The sequence below is a fragment of the Apium graveolens genome, chromosome 9 (genome assembly GCF_009905375.1).
Source record: "Apium graveolens cultivar Ventura chromosome 9, ASM990537v1, whole genome shotgun sequence".
Classification (NCBI taxonomy): domain Eukaryota; kingdom Viridiplantae; phylum Streptophyta; class Magnoliopsida; order Apiales; family Apiaceae; genus Apium; species Apium graveolens.
Genome location: NC_133655.1, coordinates 128,406,029 through 128,413,105, shown reverse-complemented (window position 1 = coordinate 128,413,105; position 7,077 = coordinate 128,406,029). Strand labels below are relative to the sequence as shown.

The 7,077-nt window shown below is 31.6% G+C and overlaps 1 long non-coding RNA gene across 1 annotated transcript; it reads right to left on the bottom strand.

Annotated features, from left to right (window-relative positions):
• Positions 1-1,183: 1,183 nt before the first annotated feature.
• LOC141684016 (uncharacterized) lies at positions 1,184-2,249 on the bottom strand. Its single transcript, XR_012560529.1, has 3 exons — positions 2,141-2,249; positions 1,860-1,935; positions 1,184-1,319 (listed from the first exon to the last, which is right to left on the bottom strand). It is a non-coding gene; the product is annotated as an uncharacterized LOC141684016 (long non-coding RNA).
• Positions 2,250-7,077: the final 4,828 nt, after the last annotated feature.

Genomic DNA, 7,077 nt, shown 5'->3' with positions numbered 1-7,077 from the left:
ACAGGTACCGTATGGTTGCGGGATACGGGTGGACCTATATTCACGGTATGGCGGTGGGATACCGGTGTTGTTTCGTGACTGATCATCAGGAACAACATAGTGCATAATTGGTTCCAATCTAAATTATTATATAGCTTTTGATAATCTTATAAGGAATGGTTTATCAACTGTTTCTGTTTTGAATAAAAGGTGAAATGCAGTTTCGATTCAGTTTTTGCTTGATGTGGATATTTAGGTGGTTGTTAAATATCAAAGGTGGTATTAGTATAGATGATTGATGTTGACTTCAGTATGGGATGTTGTGAGCATCAAAGTTCGTATTGATATCTAATTTGATATGACAATAAAATAAATATTAATATCAAGAGTTTGGTTTTGAATTAAGTTTATGATTCAATCCATAATCATTGTTTCATGTTATTGTTGTTTATGATATTTCCATAAAAACTATTTTACGAGTCTTATTCTCGTAAATATTTAAAGTATTGTTGAAGCATTTCGCTCGAAAATATCAAAAAGGGTTTTGACTATAAATCAGGAACCAATTTCTGGGATTCCTTAATTAAAATTTTTTGATTCAGCAATTACGATTTCAAATGTTCTGCGCTATTGCAGATGTCGGTTTTATATCAAAACGACCATATATATATATATATATATATATATTATAATGATCTTGCTGAGCATTTATTTCGCTCATACTTGCCTGTTTTCAAATTTAACCTCTAGTGAGGATTAACTTGCGCTGTTTAGCCGCGTAATTCGAGGAAGCAAAGAAGAAACTTTTGGAAGGTGGTTGTTCCAGGGTTTGCGAACTAGTGTAAGTTCTATTGTGTAAAGTTATTTATATTATATTATAGTTGTGTATTTTATAGTTGGGCCTAGTATACTTCTTTTCGAAGTTATACTATCGGGTTAAGTTTTGAGATTCAGAATTATTGAAAAGAGTTTTAAAAGAAAGTGAAAAATTTATTGGTGGAATTTGGATATTTTGTTTCTAGAACTGTAACCTTAAAAGATCTTGGATTAGTTTGGGGTCATAGATGATAAATATTTTACGCTGGAATTTATATATTGATTAAACAAGTTAATTTGGATTGAGGTTTTATAGTAACGACCAAATCTCCTGACCCCGGATTTGGGGCGTTACACATTTGATAAAAATATGAGTTAACATGCATGTGTTGCATTATACTAATAATCCATTGCTAAAAAAGATAAGCTTGATTTTGAATCTAATACCAGATACAAATTACGAAACAAAGGTATAGATGATGAGTTGAGTACCGAAGAGTTGAGTAACACTTCAAATCTTGTACCTGTGCATAAACAAATGTCAATAAACATAAAAAATAAACTAATGAGTACATTAGGAAAACTCTACACTGCCCCCATTATCTTATTAGAACATTACATCATTGATAAATTCATATTTGGATTTCGATATCATATAAGATACATATTATTAGACTCTAGGTATCATTAGTCAAACTAAAATATATTAAAATTTAATAATCTTAGATGTGTATTGTTAGAGAAGCTCTTTAACATATAATATTCTACAATATTATAAAATTAGTTGTTAGACACCTATATCAGACGACTTCCCACAACCATATTATACATGCATCATCTACGTGCAAAGCTTTTAATTGATATATGGCTTTAATATAATGATTTAAGCCTCATTTCTGTTTGTAAACTTGTATCTTAAAAAAACCAATGAAAGGAAAAATCAATTACTTGTACTTGCATCACTGAATCTCCTCGGTATACAAACGATTATTTGCATAAAACTAAATTAACAATAACATATTACATAAAGTTAAACCACAATATTTAGTGCAGTATGATGGTACCTCTCCTCTGATTTACAACTTCAACTTTATAGGATCTGCATCTCTTCCTCCAGAAGCTGTATCCCTCGAAATATTTCTACAAATTAAAAAATGAAGAAGAATCATGAAAGAAATCCAGTTGCCTACATAATACACATATATATATATACTACCAAACAACACATTCCAAAATCATAAAATAAACTTTAATGTCAGGTATCGTAGCTTATATGAGACTTCCATTATCAATTTTATTTGTAGTCGAAAAAAATATATTAATATGTTGCATATCCTAAGAATACCTTAAATTCGAAAAAAAATTATCCAAACAATGGCACAAAGGATAACATGTTGCATTAGCTCGTTAGCCAAACATGTCCACCCTGATGTTATACTGTAGGTCATAAAGAATACATCCTGCAAAAGTAGATTATCTAGCCAATGATTGGATAAACATCTTCTAACTTTATATGCAATAAAGTGTCCCCTGCTAAGAATACAATAAAAGTAAATAAAGATGTATTAGGTCATGTAGCTATAAGAGCAAAAATGTAGGGGGTTTACGAAAACCACAAATACATAAAATAACTAATTTGCTAATGTAGTTTAGGAGATACAACAGTAGAATTTTGCATAAAATCAGCTTACTAGGAGGAATCAAAAACTTTTTAAATCAATATATACGTGGTACAGGAACTATATTAAAATCAAAAAGTACAAATGACTCTAAAAACTTTTAAAAAATTTAGAAAATGTGAAAACCATATGTTAAAAAGGAATCAAAACTATTTTGCTTTCACACAAATAGAATGAAAAGGAGATTGAAATTTATTCTTTGTTATTTTTCTGGTAGGCAGGATATACATTTAAAAATATAAGATTATCCCCATTAATTTGTAAAAACTGAGCTTTTGCTTGATCTGCAGCATTCTGAGCTTCCATAGGACGGACAAAAAAATTGATTAATAAAGAAAATTTGACATTAAAGAGGCAAACCATATGTTAGCAGATGCATAGAAGCGAGACAATTGCTTTTCACATATAGTAAAACAAATGATTTCAAATACCTTATCTTTTATTTTCTCTATTGCAACCTGGTTTTTATAACTTGAAATATACCCCTTGTTTCATCGCCATTATAATACCTATGTCATAACTAAAACATGGAAATTAGTCAAATGTGAAGAAGAAACTCGAAGAAACTTTCAACAAAGATACAATACCACTGTCTTAGACATGATAATTGTATATATGTTGTAATAGTGGAGCATACTATGACTGCATTGTTTAGTCTTGAATTGTAAGATAGATATTAATTTTTCATTAAAACATTTCATCAAACATGTAATCAGCACTTTAAAAAGGACAACCAAGATAAAATACCTAACATTTCACATAAATCCATAGTACACAAAGATTTCACACACTTAATAACAAATATGTTAAACAACCAAAATCAAAATAATATTAGATCAGCAAAACTACAACCAAATTACAAAAAGTTAAATTTTTATCGGGTTATAGGAGACATTTATCCAAATGACAGAAATTACATTTAAATCTGTTAAAATGAAAAATGATTGACGCGACTCCATATTTTCAAGTGCAGAAGCTATGTTCCTGAAATCACACGTCCAATTAAATTTATACATAAAGACTAATATGTAGTGAAGGGGCGTTCTGTACACATGACACAGTCATATTATAATGAGGTAATACACAATCATTATCATATACTAACATATTACATAGTTTTGGTCCTGCTAACATACAGATTCACATAAAAAAAACATTATATAATACAGGTTAAATGTAAACACAGAGGTTGTAATGCATCTCTATAATTAGTATTTATCATTTTTAGCGTTATGCTACAACAAATTGAGTTCCTGCATTTAAACCTATATATTATATTTTCCTTGTCGCTACGAAGGGCTTTAGCGGGATCCTTTAACCTAGGAACCCAATGAATAAAAATTGATCAAATATTCAATATAAATAACACGACTCTTTCATCATCAACACCAACGTTTAACAAAATAGAGAAGATATAGTATGATTATTATGCAGATTCGTACCATATCCGAGGTCATGAAAGGTAGTAGAACGTTTGATCCCATTCAAAACTTCAACCTTATGCGATGAGTCCAGCGATAATCATTACTGCAAAACAAAAAAAATAGGTTGTGTTAAAAATTATCGGACGTACGATTGTACAATAGATAACAAATTATCGGTACAATGTATACAATTATTCAGATTCATGTATATGACCCGTAACAAAGAAAGAAGAAGAAGATAATGATTATCAAGAAAAGTAGTAATGATTTTTGAATTTGAATTACTGAAGACATGAATTGTGGATCTGTAATTGATTGGTTATAAAAACAAATCTATTTTAATAATATGTTTGATCTTTTTAATATTGATAATTGATTTTTTAATAATTTTAAAAATCATTTAAGATGTGGATAATTCATGGATCTTTGCATATTTGCAGAGGAATTAGTTGATTTATGAATTAGTTGATTTATGAATATAGATCAAAATATTTACAAAAATGTCATTCTTAGTACAAATTTTTGGGTCTCTTCACTAGTGCTCAAGATATAATAGATACTTAACTGAGGTCGTAACATACCTCAACAAGTCGGTCAATATTATTAATTGAGATATATGTGGATATTACTTATTAAATTGTAAGAGACATTTCTTCAACCAATAAATTGAAGATGAAAGGAGCTAGACCCGTGAAGTTTTTGTTGTTAGAAGGTCAAATTGTAACTATTTATGTATGAACGCACATTGAGGAACAGAAGAAGAAGAAAGATGGAGAAACACACGAGATGTGAATGAAGTAATAAATTTATCAAACTTAAAGATGGCCATAACTAAATTTCTTCTGCTCATCTACCACAGTACTCCGTATTTTATAGATGTCTTGAGGCAAAACGATATATTATAAAGTAGCTCTTGTAGTACCACCTGCGGGCTATTTTTTATATTCCACCGAGGGAATATTGAGAAGAGCTTTTCGAGTTTCTTGGTTTTATTTCATGGCTAACTTCTGCTGTCCCATTGAAATGGAACCCAAGACCTTAAATGAAGGCCAGCTCAACCAAGCAAGGGTAAGTTTAGCTGCTGCTTCTACTAGTTTTCCTTGTGTGTTATCATCGATATGCTACAACCTACTTCTTTTTATGTTTCATATTGTACACTATAATTGGTTATCTCTTATAGCGCTACAAATTTTAACGTAAGATAATCTCAATAATCTAATCTCGTCTACTTTCTTAGTATTACCTCAATATGGCTCAAAGAAACGCAACTTTGTCGTTTCCAATAACCATAATCGCATTTGTATGATAACACAAGTAATGGTGTGAGTGCTGTAAAGGGTCATTTTCCTGAACTATTCTATTTTGGGTCGTGTACTCCCAAGAAAAGGTGCAGGGCCTCAGGACCCCTTCTTTATTTCGATAGCTGATCAATAATAACTAATGAATCGCTGCCAACAAAAACTTATCTTATCTCAAAACTTAAATTCAGGAAGTTGCAGTTGATATAGTTCTTCGCAAGGAAACATACGAGGCCACACAAATTTTTGTGGAGGTATGCCGATAACTTCTTACGTATACTTTACTACAAATAAATACTTATGTATATGCAAAACTTGAACTGTATATTAACAAATTTATAAATGCAGGGACTGAAGCCAGTATCAAGAGGAAACATGATTGTTGATAGTAAGATACAGGAATGCACAGATATGATAAAGGAAACGGCTTGCCAATGCTCCTTGACTTCCTCTACAATGGATTCACCAGCTGATAATTCTAAACCTAAGGAGCCATTATCTGCTCCTTTTTAAATCCTTGGTCCTTATTTTAAGTTCTGGGGTACTAATGTTCTCATTTTTCACTATCTTTATTTCCTTTAAACTTGCTGATTTTATCATAATAGTATGGTTGTTTATATGTAGTTATTTTTATCCATGATCTAGCATTGTTAACAAGTATTCTACTGCAATCACCTGCATCTGGACAAATGAATATTCTTAGAAAGTTAAGAATTTTATTAACTTATATCGAGGTTATAAAAAATTATGTCTCTACTACGCTGGAATCAAAAAATTACTATCTGGCTGAAATATTAGCAGAACTGTAGCTAGCAAGATGATATATCTAATACAAGTATGATTAACTCACCAAAGCTCTTGGTATTACACATAATGCTCCTAAAAGCAAGGAATTAAAATCAAACTGCATCCTACCATATCTTCATAACTTCCTAAATTGTCTCTACTAATTGAGACTTATTCAAACCAATATTACTTCCTAATTTATTTAATTTCAACACAAGTTTAGATTAAATTAATTCCAACAATCTCTCCCTTCATATTAACTCGTTTGACTAAACTCTTCACTCCGAGTAGCATCCTCATCTCTTCAAATTTAGCTGCTGTTAACGGCTTGGTTAAGACATCTGCCCTCTGCTCCTGTGTATTCACATACTTCACTTCGATCTCTCCTCGTTCCACGCAATCTCTAATAAAATGGAACCTCATATCTATATGTTTGCTCCTTCCATTAACAATCGGATTTTTAGTTAAGTTTATCGCGGATTTGTTATCAACATATATCACTATAGGACCTGGAGGCATATCTGCAATCTGCTTCATCAGGTTTTGTAACCATATTCCTTGAGTGGCTGCTGCAGTGACAGCCATAAACTCCGCTTCGCATGACGACAAGGCCACGCACCTCTGCTTTTGAGACACCCATGTTATCAGATTCTCGTTCAAATAAAAAGTTATACCGGTCGTACTTTTTCTGTCATCTACACTTCCAACATGATCACTATCCGAGTACCCACTTAGAATATAATTCCCAGTTCCTCGATGATACACCAGACCATAATTAAGTGTCCCTTTCACATAACTCAGCACTCTCTTCATAGTAGTAAAATGCAGCACAGTTGGTTTATCAATGTACCTGCTTAATACACCCACAGAATATGAAATATCGGGACGAGTATACACAAGGTACCTTAATTCACCAATAACGCTCCTGTATAATGTTGAGTCCACCAACTGTCCGCCTTCATCTTTATCGATCTGCACCTTCGATTCCATGGGAAATTTTACGGGCTTACACATTTTCATGTTCATCTTCTCTAAAATTCTTTTACCATATGCTGTCTGCTTTACTTCAATATACTCATTCTCTTGCTTCACTTC